Source organism: Schistocerca nitens, chromosome 9, assembly GCF_023898315.1.
Source record: "Schistocerca nitens isolate TAMUIC-IGC-003100 chromosome 9, iqSchNite1.1, whole genome shotgun sequence".
Classification (NCBI taxonomy): domain Eukaryota; kingdom Metazoa; phylum Arthropoda; class Insecta; order Orthoptera; family Acrididae; genus Schistocerca; species Schistocerca nitens.
The window spans coordinates 57,141,881-57,157,467 of NC_064622.1; positions in this window are offsets into that span (position 1 = coordinate 57,141,881).

Genomic DNA, 15,587 nt, shown 5'->3' on the forward strand with positions numbered 1-15,587 from the left:
ATAAAGTACACTCCTTCCTTACTCACTCCAGCAGCCCAGCGCAGGGTGAGTCGTTTTCGCCCCATTTTCCCCCTTCAGACCACCATCTTGGATTATGTCACAGGAGAGATGAGAGCACCCTCTGGTGGCAGTACTGTGTACTAGGTCAATTGAACTCTAGATCTCACGGTGGAGACTGCTTGCAAAATAAAGAGTTATATCCAGCACAGGCAGAGTCTTTTTCCAGCCATTTTTTCCCACCCTGGACCGCCATCTTGGATTATGTCACAGAACTGATGTCAGCACTCCCTGGTGGTGAACACACTGTTTACTGCCATCTTGGACAACGGTACTTGCATCATCAGCTGACATCATGGCAGCCACCTTGGATTACGTCACAGATGAGAGCGCCCTCTGGCAGTGGTACTATGTACTAGGTCAGTTGGAGTCCATACCCCGTAGTGACCACACTGTTTCCCGCCATTTCCCCCCACCATCTTGGATTACATCACAGGAGGAATGACATTACCCTCTGGTGGTGGTACTGTGTACTATGTCAGTTGGAGTCCGCACCCCTTGGCGACCACACTGGATGGTGGTAGTGCCTCTAATTGTTTAAATAAAATAGTGCATAGAAAATAATAAAGACTTATGTCTAGCACAGGTCGAGTCTTATACCTGCCAATCCATAGGAGGAGGTGGCGGTCGGGTGAATTATGTTAGTGGAGGTGACCATTTTTTTCCGCCATTTTGTTAGGTTAGTAGGGATAGCTCAAGTGGCCTTTCTTTACCATCATAATTCAAACTTGGCGCCAGTTCCTAAGAGGATCTGGTCGTCGACTGACCTCCACTAACATAATAGTGGAGGTAGCCCAAGTGACTTATCTTTCCCGCTATTTTCTTAGGTTAGTAAGATAATTGTGGTATGATGCATTATCCTGTTGGAATTTGAACTTCCTGGCATTTTTCTGGAGGAGTGAAGGGGAGAGGTGTTACGTTAGTGGAGGTAGCCAATTGACCTATTTTCCCGCCAAAATCCGCCTTCTTGGATGTCATCGCCGCCATCTTGGATGACGCCATGCGCTGTTGCCAAGTCTACACGTCGCCATCTTGGATGACTTTATCGCCGCCATCTTGGATACATCTGGCAACAATGGAAAATGGTGTAGAAATGCCTTGCCCCAGTACTGCAGTGTGATACTAATGCGGTACTGTTGTGCCCTTACAGCCAAGTAATGGTCTGCTCTTCCTGATATCACATTTGGTCGACCATGTTCTAGTCTCCAGCATACAGTTTCAGTCTCTGTAAACTGTCGCCTCATTTGACGAACAACAGAACGATTCACATTAAACCATTGGGCCACATCAGTCTTCTGCTTCCTTTCTTCATGACCCTCCACAGCATCTGTAGGCATCTTCTCTGTGCCATACTGCACCAGCTGTGACTGTGTACACAGCGATTATGGATGAGGGACTACCCTGCAAACACTACCCCGCTTGTTGCTGGCGTCGTAGTCGGTTGATTGGAATGCCATTGCCCATGCAGAACATGGTAGTAGTGGCATCTGTTGACAGTTCGTTTTATTATATCGTGAGTCAGACACAGGACGGGGAAATATCAGTTGGTTGCTTTAATTTTGGACACCACAATTTTCCATGAAGGGATTGACTGTGCAAAAGTGGTGGCCATTTTGATCGGGGGGGGGGGGGGCGGTAGTGTTCGGAACAGTTTAGTTGAGGCAAGTGGGATTAAAGTATTATGGTGCTAATAAGGTTGGACTTCGACTCAGTCTGCCTGTGAGAGACTTTCTAATCGACTCTTAGGTTATATCTTCGTGTTTTGGTTGTTCTCTGGTTAGGTGTCTGTTGGTAGCAATTTATCTTCATTACATACTTGGCTGTGAGCATAGCCTGTGTTTTTGCAGCTATTTTGATTTATTTAATTTGATATAGCGAGTTCACTGATCGCTATATTGTGGACTCAGGTCACTTTCTAACCACCTAACAGAGTAGTTGGTTTCACCAGTCCTTGAATTAATATGAATATCTTGAAGACAACAGGATCAAGTAGGGCTATTCTGTTCATGGGGCGAATCCGCCTAAAGCAAGAAATGTTGCAACAGTGCTCCAGTTCCTCACAGACTCAAGGTCGTTTCGCTTTCAGTGTGCGTTGGTATCTCTGTGACACTGCATGCAGTTGGATGTTTCCTGTTACATGAAAGGCATTACAATACAACAAACCCTAGAGGTAAGTGAATTGTGAGGGATTATTGCCATAGTTAAAGAATGCACTCTAACAAATTAAGGTGTATCACCAACAATGACTGAAATTTTAAACTCTTACTTTTACTTGTATAAGAACACAGGTTATGAAGTGAGTGTATCAAGAAATATTGCTGGCTCTTTCCACAAAGATCTGATTTGCACGTCTTACAAAATGTTGGCACATGGAGCTGTTTTGCCCTGTACACATGGAGCTATTTCTGCTCACTCAGATTATTAGTTTAATTTCTGTTTTACTACGAAATTCTAGAGAACACGTTTTCCTGGTTTCTTTTCAGATGATCCATACATACAAAAGGAAAAATCCATGTGCTTCGTGGTTCGAGGAAGATATGAAACAACTGGGAAAAAGTGTTAGAGGCAGCTCCTCTGGATAAAGTGCCAGCAATGTGCTACATGATTTCATGAAGTATGTATGGGTGCAAAAGGACGAAAAAGGTTTACTTGTGGTAAATGTTTATGATTTTTGCCTCTGAAATACACTGGGCAGAATAGCTTCTTTACTGGGTGAAATAGCTCCACCATTTTTGTATATTGTGGTTTCTGCCTTCTTCGGATGTTTGTTTAATACTTCGTCCATGTAAGGGAATTTCCATCTTTTATATACTGCAATGTATTCACAATACCATAATTGTATCACATTAACATGATTTTTTAAAACGTTTCATGTCATATCATATAGGGCTTACAGCTGAAATGAGCAGGATAGTTCATGTCTACCCTAAACACATTGTGTTGCGGTTCATTGCCTGACGAAATTAGCACTTGGATACAGATAGTATCCATTTCCCATGGTGACTAATAGCATCTGGGTCAAATTTATTTATTTGTTTTAATTTTGAAGAGCACTTGAGGGTATAGCAACGAAGTGAAGACATTGAGAGCTGTTGTCTACATCATATGTACTTTCAGCCTCTTGTTTAAGTTCCAGTTTTTGGCTTGGTTCAGGGATTTAGTTTTCTAGGCAACCAGACCCAAGGTGGCCTTCCCAAGACCTAGTCCATGAACCTAAATAAACGTTTGTTATTGGCCCTGTCCCTACCCAGGCACTTTATGACCATTTATTACGTTAACTGCAAGTTTTACTACCAAGATATAAAGCTATATGTACATGACATTTTTTTACCGTTGTACTTATGATTACTGCCTTTCTATATGTCCCTTTTGGCATTCGCTGCCTCCCCTTGTGTGTGATATGCTGCCACCTTGCAGCCATTTGTGTTTTCTTGCATGGTGCTCCAGCTACGAATGTTCAGTTCCTATTTAATATAGCACACTTGAGTGGACTGAGTACATTCTATGGTGCCTGTCCCTTAATGGGTTTATATAATATCTGGCTATGTCACGTTTGTACAATGTGTCTGGAACTAGTAATTGGGTCTGAAGAAATCTCTTTTCAGAATCTAACGATATTTTCGAAATAAGTCTTTGAAAAGGGAAGTCACAAAAATACCTGTGACTACTTTACTAGTATCATAAAGTCCATAACTGATATTCCCATAATCCTATCTAGTATCAACATGGGCACACACTTCATTCGCGATTTTACATCGCAAATACACAAGTATTTTGCTGGGCACAGACTTTCCAGCCAAATATACTGGTAACATCAGTTACCAGTTAAGATTCATTGAACTGAACGCTGGTGCAAATCAGAAGTGCATTTGTTTCAAATTTCACTTGCAGATGAAAAGTTGGTAGCTCGTTTGTATGTAGGCAGGAGAAAACTGGGTTATATCAGGTAGATTAATCTCCAATGCCTTTAGGAACTACAGTACTTAACCTAGATATTGTCAGATTTAGCAGTAATTATCTAATACTTCTGAATAATTGGGTTTAATATATTATTCCTGAAAAGTTATAGTTTCAGCATATTTTTAATGAGAGGTTCTTTTATAGAAAAAGCCAAATCGTCCAGTTTTACTCCACTAGTGGGATAAGGGAGCGAATATAAAAGAAAACCAAGATTTTCAGTGGAAAATCAGCAGAAATGTTTATTGAAACACACTTTAACTAACAAAATTATCCACAAAATTCACATGTAAAGTAGCGATCATCATCTGCTCTGCTGAAGCTTTTGTGGCCCCAGAAAAGATGTTTTCCATATCGACTCCAACGTTCTCCTTCTGAGTATGAAAATACGTCCTCACAATATCAGCAATTGACATCTGATTTATTTTTACCGTCTTCATCCATGTAATCATTGCTGGAAGGCTGGGAATGTTTTGAAGAGACACCTTTTTATGTAGGTTCTTCACATGCATCTCTTTTTGATTGATTTGCTTCTATATGTCTTTTCCTGCTTTTCTGAATGTCTGTGAAACAACTATCTCTTCCTAGTTAGCATTTTCTCATGTATTTGTTTCTTTTCTTTTAATTGACGTTCCTACTGTTGCTCCCACTCAACGTATCCAATTTTAGCCCATGTGCAGAGGTTATAAACATGAAACAAAAGCACTCTGTTGTTGACACCATTCCTGTTGTTTCATAGTGTATAAATGCTTACTAATCAACTAATATTCCTGAATAAATAGAGTTTTCTTGTAACTGTAATGGATATGAAGTAATCGTAGTTTAAAAACAAAAAAAAAAAACATTATTCAGTTAACACTGTGGGACAAACTTACCTCCACAGACTCAGCGAACACAATAACAATAACACACCAATTAAGGTCACTCTTTCTTCTTGATCAGTGGAGTGTAATTCTGTATCTCTCCACCACAGGCATAAATAGAGACACCCAGTTTACCTGGTCTTACCACACTTACTCCTGAAAGCTGCTTTCTTAGGGTGTTTAATATTGTATATCTATTCATTGTATGAGTAATTATATTTTAATTAATCCTGTGAATTAATTAATGGAGCACAGAAGTGACAGTCATTTTATGGATTGATCATATTGTGTTAGTGTAAGGTGTAATTTGAGTAGTTTCTGTTGTCACGTTTATTTTTGTATGGAAATAGATGATGTGTAAATTTGTTTGTTTGACTATTTATTTACACTGAGAGAACTCACATGGAAGTGGGATTTAGTTCTCTGACATGTGCAGTTTGTGGTCGGTGCTCTTTCGGGATGAAGATGCTGATCGCAGCATTAGAGCTATAAAACTTCAATCAAGTGTCTTGTCCTCAGCACTGCGGCTGCACATATGTTTGTCTCTGTCTTCATGTGTATTCTGTTATGTGAGTTTTGTCTGCCGAGAGTGAGTTTCCACAGCCTGACCTGTGGGGCGTGTTTGGATCAGACGATTGCGTTTGTATCTTTGGCAGGGATTGGTGTGGCTGACTAGGTGTAAAGGCATTGCAGGAGTATTGGCAGCACTGAGCTTGCTGTCACGCATGAACGTCACAGCTCGTAGCATCGAGAGCTATGTTGAGTGAGCGTAAAGTGTAAAATCGTGCACTGAATTTAACGGAATCGATGAATGAGAAAAAATTGTGGAGTACCGTAAAAGACTACATCCGACTGGAAGGGGGCACCTAATTCCAGAGAAACTGTTTTTATAATTTATTCCTATTGTGAAATCAGCTCAATTGGAGCTCAAGCGCTGATTAATCAAAACTTATACAGTATCCCAGTATCTTAACAATTTATTTGCGTACAGGAACTTCCACACATAAACAATCATAAATAACCGCTCGCTCGACGAAAGATCCATACCCAAAGACTGGAATGTTTCACAGGTCATACCAATATTAAAGGAACCCACTAAATTACAGGCCCGTATCATTAACGTCGACATGCAGCAGGGTTCTGGAACATATATTGTCTTCGAACATTATGAATTACTTCAAAGAGACCGGTCTATTGACTCACAGTCAACAAGGATTTATAAAACATCGTTCTTGTGAAACACAACTAGCGCTTTACTCACACGAAGTGTTGATTGCTGTTGACAAGGGCCGTCAAATTGATTCCGTATTTCTCGATTTGCAGAAGGTTTTTGACATTGTACCACACACAAGCGGATTGTAGTGAAATTGCTTGCTTATGGAATTTCGTCTGTTATGTGACTTGATTCATGATTTCCTCTCAGAGAGGTCACTGTTCATAGTAATTGACGGAAAGTAATCGAGTAAAAGAGGAGAAACAGAAGTGATTTCTGGCATTCTGCAAGGTAGTGTTATAGGCCCTCTGCTGTTCCTTATCTATATCAACGATTTAGGAGACAATCTGAGCAGCTGTCTTAGATTGTTTGCAGACGATGCTGTCGTTTATCGTCTTGTAAACTCATCGGAAGATAAAAAAAATTGCAAAACAACTTAGAAAAGATATCTGTATGGTGCGAAAATTGGCAATTGCCCCTCAATAATGAAAAGTGTGAGGTCATTCACATGAGTGCTAAAAGGATTCCTTTAAACTTCGGTTACACGATAAATCAGTCAAATTTAAAGGCTGTAAATTCAATTAAATACCTAGGAATTGCAATCGCGAACATCCTGAGTTGCAAAAAAACACATAGAAAATGTTTTGGAGAAGGCGAACCAAACACTGCATTTTGTTGGCAGAACACTTAGAAAATGTAACAGATCTACTACAACATCTTTTGGAGTAGTGTGGCGTGGTGTGGGATGCAACCAGAAAGGATAACAGATTACATAAAAAAGATCAAAGGAGAGAAACCGTTTTATACTATCGAGTAATAGAGGAGAGGGGGTCACAGGCATGATCCAGGATTTGGGATGCAAATCATTAAAGGCGTTTCTCATGAAATTTCAGTCACCAACTTCTCCTTCGAATGCGAAAATATTATGTTAACGCTGACGTGCGTATGGAGAAGCAGTCATCTCAATAAAATAAGGGAAATCAGAGCTCGCACGGAAAGGTATAGAAGTTCATTTTCTCCGTGCGCTGTCCGAGATTGGAATAACAGAGAATTATTGTGAAGGTGGTTCGATGAAGCTTCTGCGAGGCACTTAAGTGTGATTTGCAGTGTATCCCTGTAGATGTACTCAACCCATCAGCATATTATCACTAACACTTATATATCTTACTACGAACTGAAACACAGATATCGGGGTAGCCCGTTTTGGTATCTCAGTGGATACCCTACATACGATGTTCTATAACATAACCTAGAATTTCTGCTGAAGACTGAAAACTTTTTAAGCTATCAATTTTTAAGGAATGTGAGTGTGATACAAAAAGTGGTTAAGGAACCGAATTTATTATGAAACTGTTTTCAGTGCAGTGACTTGTTAATTCTAGTGAATGTCTACTTATGTATTATAGCTAGAAAACCCAAAGAGAATAAATGCAAAATATTTATTACTAGTTGAGTTATAAAACTGATGAAGAAAATCAATATTGTTGCAGGGTTAAATTTGAATTGTTAGTTAAGACATTTGCAACTAGTTTTTCATGCGAGTATGAGTCTTTCCCGTTGCAAAAACACATATATTTTTGCACTGTAAGTTCCATGGAATTTTATTTTATAGTTACTGGGGAGAAAAATTAGAATGTACTATGCCTTTACTGTCCGTTAACTGTATCTGCCAGCATCAGTCAACCAATATACATCTAAACCTACATCCACATGACTTCTCTGTGATTCACTTTTAAGCGCATGGTGTAGGGTTTCATTGAACCACTTCTCTATCAGAATGAATTTTCACTCTGCAATGGAGTGTGTGCTGATATGAAACTTCCTGGCAGATTTTTATTTCTGTGTCGTTCCACCGTCGAACAGCGCGTGGGAAAATCGAACACCAAAATCTTTCTTTGCGAGTTGTGATTTCTCTGATGTTATTATGATGATTATTTCTCCCTATGCAGGAGGGCGTCAACAAAATATTTTAACACTCTAAGTTCATGATTGAAATTTCATGAGAAGGTCCTGCCGCAGCGAAAAGCGCCATTGTTTTAATGGCCGCCATCCCTATTAATGTATCGTATCCTTGGCACTCGATACCCTATTTCATAACACAAAGCGAGCAGCCGTTCTTACAACTTTTTCGATGTCCTCCGTCAGCCCTTTATGTGGATCCCACACCGCGCAGAAGTCTCTTTAGCAGACCTGTTGCATTTTTTAAGTGCGCAGCCAACAAAATGAATCTTTGGTTTCATTTCCCCTTAACATTATCTACACGATGGTTCCAATTTAATTCATTCGTAATTGTAATCCGAAAGTATTTAGTTAAGTTTACAGCCGTTAGGTTTTTGTGTTTGATCGTGTAATCGTAATCTACGGTAAATGACAGCATCAAGTGCAAACAATCTGAGAGGGCTGCTGAGATTGCCTATTGAATCGCTTATGTAGATTAGGAACAGCAGACGTCTATAACACTTTCTTGCGGAATGCCATTTATTGATGACTTTCCGCTAATTATTACGAATTGTGACATTTCTGACAGGAAATCATGAATACATACACACAACTGAGACGATACACCAGAGGTACGCAATTTAATTAGAAGTCGCTTGTAAGAAGTAATGTCAAAAGCTTCCTGGAAATCTAAAGATATGGAATCAATTTGACGTCCCCAGTCAACAGGGCTCATAACTTCGTGAAAATAAGGAGCTAATTGTACTTCATAAGAACGATATTCTTTGAACCCATGTTGCTACTTGTCAACAAATTTTCTCCGAGGTAATTCATAATGTTCGAGCACAGTATATGTTCCAAAATCCTACTAAAAATCGACGTTAGTGATTTGGATCTGTAACTGATCGGATTATTTCTATTTCCTTTCTTGGGTACTGGTGTGATTTGTGCAACTTCCCAGTCTTTGAGTGCGGATGTTTTTACGAGCGAGCGGTTGTATATGATTCCTAAGTACGGAGCTGTTATATTAAAATACTCTGAAAAGAACCTGAGTGATGCACAATCTGGAATTGAGGTCTTAGCATTATGAGATGTTTTAAGCCGCTTTGCTACACCGAGGATATCTACTTCTAAGTTACTCATGTTGGCAGTTCTTGATTCGAACTCTGGAATGTTTATAAACACAAAATTGCTGACAATTTCGGTAAGGACTTCTCTTTCATTTTTACGCTTTCATCACAATGACTGCTACATCTACAAATATACTCTGAAAACTACTGTCAAATGCATGGCAGAGAGTACTTAGTACTGTACTACATTTTAGAATTTCTTCTCGTTCCAGTGGTATGTAGAGCGGTGGAAGATCGACTACTTAAATGCCCTGTGCAAGCCGTAATTAATCTAACGTTGCCTTCGCAATTCCTTTAGGAATGGTACACTTTGGGTTGAAATATATAGACTCTTCCAAGAGTGCTGGTTCTCCAATCTTTGTAACAAATCTTACGCAGGATAATTTGGGCCTGTCTCGTAGAAGCTGCCATTAAGGTTTTTCGCATTTGCATACGATCTCCCAGGAGTCAGAAACCTTGACCATTCGTGCTGTCCTTGTTTGAGTATGTTCAGTATTCGTTATTAGTGTTATTTGATGTGGCCTCCATTGGAACAATACTCTGAGATGGGACACAAAGGAATTTGTGAGCAGTCTCCATTGTAGACTGTATCCAACCAATGAACGTGAGTCTGTCACCTGCCTTGACGATAGTACATGGTGCAGCATAGGAACTTCCTCGTTCGAAACGCGCGCCGCATAGCGGCCGCTACCTGTTTTTTTGGTAGCGATCCTGCGGTGGACGAGACACTGGCACTCGTGCGCAGTTGTGACTTTTCTAATGGCTGTTCGGTCACCGCTACCCAGCAAGCATTCGGGGAACAGTTTAATATTGCGCCTGCAGGTCGTGCTCCTGATCGAAAATCGGTTGTTATTTGCGTGGACACGTCTATAGATAAAAAGAAAGAAACCAGGACCTTCAAGAACCATCAATTCACTAGAAAACGTCGAGAATGTTAAGGCTGGCGATTTTCAATTCTCCCAAGCAATGTGGACGGAAACATGCAGCTGTTCTTGCAATTTCTGATCGCACAATGAAATGGGACTATTTCTGAAAAACTACGATATTTATTCATTATGATAATTTAAAATGATAGCTCTACTTGAGAAGAAACTGGAATACAACAGAGTCCCGTTAATCCGCACCCCAGTAATCCGAATGTTCGGTTAATCCGAACTCGAAAAATGTTAGTCTAAGGACTGTATGGTAAGCTGCTGAACGTACATACTATTTTAATTTACACAGTACAGTAAACATCCCCCCCCAAGAACCATGGACCTTGCCATTGGTGGGGAGGCTTGCGTGTCACAGCGATACAGATAGCCGTACCATAGGTGCAACCACAACGGAGGGGTATCTGTTGAGAGGCCAGACAAACGTGTGGTTCCTGAAGAGGGGCAGCAGGCTTTTCAGTAGTTCCAGGGGCAACAGTCTGGATGATTGACTGATCTGGCCTTGTAACACTAACCAAAACGGTCTTGCTGTGCTGGTACTGCGAACGGCTGAAAGCAACGGGAAACTACAGCCGTAATTTTTCCCGAGGGCACGCAGCTTTACTGTATGGTTAAATGATGATGGCGTCCTCTTGGGTAAAATATTCCGCAGGTAAAATAGTCCCCCATTCGGAACTCCGGGCGGGGACTACTCAGGAGGACGTCGTTATCAGGAGAAAGAAAACTGGCGTTCTACGGATCGGAGCGTGGAATATCAGATCCCTTAATCGAGCAGGTAGGTTAGAAAATTTAAAAAGAGAAATGGATAGGTTAAAGTTGGATATAGTAGGAATTAGTGAAATTCGGTGGCAGGAGGAAAAAGACTTTTGGTCAAGCGAATACAGGGTTATAAATACAAAATCAAATATGGGTAATGCAGGAGTCGGTTTAATAATGAATAAAAAAATAGGAGTGCCGGTAAACTACTACAAACAGCATAGGGAACGCCTTGTTGTGGCCAAGATAGACACGAAGCCCACGCCTACTACAGTAGTAATGGTTTATATGCCAACTAGCTCTGCAGATGACGAAGAAATTGAAGAAATGTATGGTGAAATAAAACAAAATTGTTCAGATAGTGAAGGGAGACGAAAATTTAATAGTCATGGGTGACTGGAATTCGGTAGTAGGAAAAGGGAGAGAAGGAAACGTAGTACGTGAATATGGATTGGGGCTAAGAAATGAAAGAGGAAGCCGCCTGGTTGAATTTTGCACAGAGCAGAACTTAATCATAGCTAACACATGGTTCAAGAATAATAAAAGAAGGTTGTATACATGGAAGATGCCTGGAGATACTGACAGGTTTCAAATAGATTATATAATAGTAAGACAGCTAAAACATGGAGATCACCAAATCCACTTCTCGGAGAATTCCAAATTGACCATGTGGCTATCTCACTTCATTGTCAAGAAGAAATTCAAAACACTAAAGTGCTGAAAAGCCTTGATGTTGATTCAGACCACTATTTGACTACGATTAAATTCAGACCACTCCCATTTCGAAAAGAGAAGAAAACCTTTTACAAAATTCCAAAATATAACACAGAAACTTTAAAAAATGAAGAAATTAAACAACGGTTTCAAAGAGCATTGCACAAAGATAGCGATGGCATATCCACAATAAATAAGGAAGCGGGATGGGAGGAGATCAAAAACGAAATAGTTGAAATAGCAAAAGAAAATTGTCTCGTGAAAAGAGTAAGAAGACATCCATGGTGGGACAATGAATGTGATGAGAACCTGGAGAAGAGACAGAAATTGTGGCAGAAATGGAACTCCACAAAAGATCCTCAAGATCTTGACAATTTTAAAATCCAGAGAAGAGAAACAGCTAAGCTTTTCCGTAATAAAAAAAGAAGACAATTTCAGGATAACCTAGAACAGATTGAGGAAGACTTTAAAAGAAATAATTCTAGAGATTTCTACAAAACTTTTAGAAAACAGCTAACCAAATACCAATCCCCAAATTTATGTTTTAAAGATGAAGAGAACAAGCTAGGTTTGACAAACAAGACTAATTGTGAAATATTAGCAAAATATTTCGAGAATCTACTAAATTGTGAACCCCCCCAAAGATAAAATGAGTTTTGAAAACCACCGAAATACTAATACCGAGTCAAAACCTCCAGACGCTGAAGAAATAAAACACATAATACACAGTCTAAAAAACAATAAAGCCCCAGGTGAAGACTCCATAGTACCAGAAATCCTAAAAATAATGGATACCAACCTCCCACAAGTTTTGGAACATATGTTTAAGAAGATCTGGGACGAAGAAAGAATTCCTGAAGACTGGCAGTGTGCCCTGATACACCCACTACACAAAAAGGGGGATAAGATGAATGTTAATAATTATAGAGGGATCTCGCTACTACCAGTAGGATACAAAATTTTGTCAAGGAAATTACTTCAAATCGTGGAGCCAGTTCTGGATAAAAAAATAGGTGAATATCAAGCAGGTTTTAGACAAGGTAGATCCTGTGTTGAACAAATATTTAACCTGAAAACACTAATTCGTTACAGAATCTCAAGAGGCCAGAGATTTGCAATAGTATTTGTAGATTTCAAAAAAGCATACGACTCGGTAGATAGAGAAACATTACTGAAAGTATTGGAAGAATTTGGGGTCGATAAGAAAACAATTCAAATTATCAAACAGACGCTAACAAACAGTAAGGCCAAAGTTAAATTTATGGGTGAAATTTCAAGGAAGTTCGAAATTAAAACAGGTGTTAGACAAGGTGATGGTTTATCCCCAATCCTCTTCAACTGCGTACTGGAAAAGATATTGAGAATATGGAAAGAAGAACTCAAAGGCACCAAGAATGACATCAGAATTGGAACAAAAAAAGAAAAAATAGAAGTGGACTGTTTAGCTTTTGCAGACGATCTGGCAATAATTACAGAAAACGAAGAAATAACTCAGAATTACTTGGAGAAACTACAAGAAGTTTCGGCCAGAGCTGGACTGCAGATTTCATTTGAAAAAACCGTGTATATGTCTAATCATAGAAATAACAAGAAAAATCTTATTACTAAATACGGCAATATTAAGAGAGTAGAAAAATTTAAGTATTTAGGTGAAATAATTCAAGTGAATGGTTTAGACAAGAGTGCAAACCAGGCGAGAGCAAGGAAAATGGAATTTGCTTTTCAAAAACCAAAGACATATATAACAAAAAAAAACATTTCGATTCAAGCTAAATTAAGACATTATAAAACTGTCATTAGACCAGAATGCCTGTATGCATCGGAGTGCCTAACTCTTAACAAACAGGGGGAAATAGAAAACATGGAAAGGAAAGAAAGGAAAATTTTGAGAAAAATATTAGGACCGAGAAAGATTGGAGAAGAGTACAAGCTAAAGAGTAATAAGGAAATATACAAAACTATTGAGAAAGTGAGTGATGCGATGCGTAAACGCAGACTAACGTTTTATGGTCACCTGTCGAGGATGGATGGAAACAGACTAACAAGAAAAGTGTTTGAACATAGTAACAGGAACGAAAAAACCAACAATAAATGGATACAGATGGTGAAAAAGGATTTGGCCTATTTTAATGTCACCCGTGAGTCAATCAGGGACAGGAAAAAGTTTAGACAAATAGTGAACGAAATTAAGTGTTTTCCAGAAGAAACGAAACTAAAGAATAATAACAGGAAATGGTCGGAAGAGCGGAGGAGGAACCATTCGAAAATGATGAGGAAATATTGGGAAGAGAGAAAAAAGATCAAAAAGCCGGGCAAGTGAATTGTTGAACGTGGTCCAAAGATGGCCGAAATCGAAAGAAGAAGAAGTAAGACAGACGGCTATTAGAAATCCTTGGGTAATAGAAGAAATATTGAATTTAATTGATGAAAGGAGAAAATATAAAAATGCAGTAAATGAAGCAGGCAAAAAGGAACACAAAAGTCTCAAAAATGAGATCCACAGGAAGTGCAAAATGGCTAAACAGGGATGGCTAGAGGGCAAATGTAATGATGTAGAGGCTTATCTCACTAGGGGTAAGACAGAAACGCCCTACAGGAAAATTAAAGAGACCTTTGGAGAAAAGAGAACCACTTGTATAATTATCAAGAGCTCAGGAAGAAACCCAGTTCCAAGCAAAGAAGTGAAAGCAGAAAGGTGGAAGGAGTATATAGAGGGTCTATACAAGGGCGATGTACTTGAGGACAATATTATGGAAATGGAAGAGGATGTAGATCGAGATAAATGGGAGATATGATACTGTGTGAAGAGTTTGACAGAGCACTGAAAGACCTGAGTCGAAACAAGGCCCCAGGAGTAGACAACATTCCATTAGAACTACTGACGGCCTTGGGAGAGGCAGACCTGACAAAACGCTAACATCTGCTGTGCAAGATGTATGAAAAAGGCGAAATACCCTTACACTTCAATAAGAATATAATAATTCCAATCCCAAAGAAAGCAGGTGTTGACAGATGTGGAAATTACAGAACTATCGATTTCATAAGTCACAGCTGCAAAATACTAACGCGAATTCTTTACAGACGAATGGAAAAACTGATAGAAGCCGAACTCGGGGAAGATCAGTTTGGATTCCGTAGAAATGTTGGAACACGTGAGGCAATACTGACCCTACGACTTATCTTAGAAGCTAGATTAAGGAAAGACAAACCTACGTTTCTAGAATTTGTAGACTTAGAGAAAGCTTTTCCCAATGTTGACTGGAATACTCTCTTTCAAAGTCTGAAGGTGGCAGGGGTAAAATACAGGACGCGAAAGGCTATTTACAATTTGTACAGAAACCAGATGGCAGTTATAAGAGTCGAGGGTCATGAAAGGGAAGCAGTTGTTGGGAAGGGAGTGAGACAGGGTTGTAGCGTCTCCCCCATGTTATTCAATCTGTAAATTGAGCAAGCAATTAAGGAAACAAAAGAAAAATTTGGAGTAGGTATTAAAATCCAAGGAGAAGAAATAAAAATTTGAGGTTCGCCGATGACATTGTAGTTCTGTCAGAGACAGCAAAGGACTTGGAAGAGCAGTTGAATGGAATGGACAGTGTCTTGAAAGGAGGATATAAGATTAACATCAACAAAAGCAAAACGAGGATAATGGAATGTAGTCAAATTAAATCGGGTGATGCTGAGGGGATTAGATTAGGAAATGAGACACTTAAAGTAGTAAAGGAGTTTTGCTATTTGGGGAGCAAAATAACTGATGATGGCCGAAGAAGAGAGGATATAAAATTTAGACTGGCAATGGCAAGGAAAGCGTTTCTGACGAAGAGAAATTTGTTAACATCGAGTATTGATTTAAGTGTCAGGAAGTCGTTTCTGAAAATATTTGTATGGAGTGTAGCCATGTATGGAAGCGAAACATGGAAGATAACTAGTTTGGACAAGAAGAGAATAGAAGCTTTCGAAATGTGGTGCTACAGAAGAATGCTGAAGATTAGATGGGTAGATCATATAACTAATGAGGAGGTATTGAATA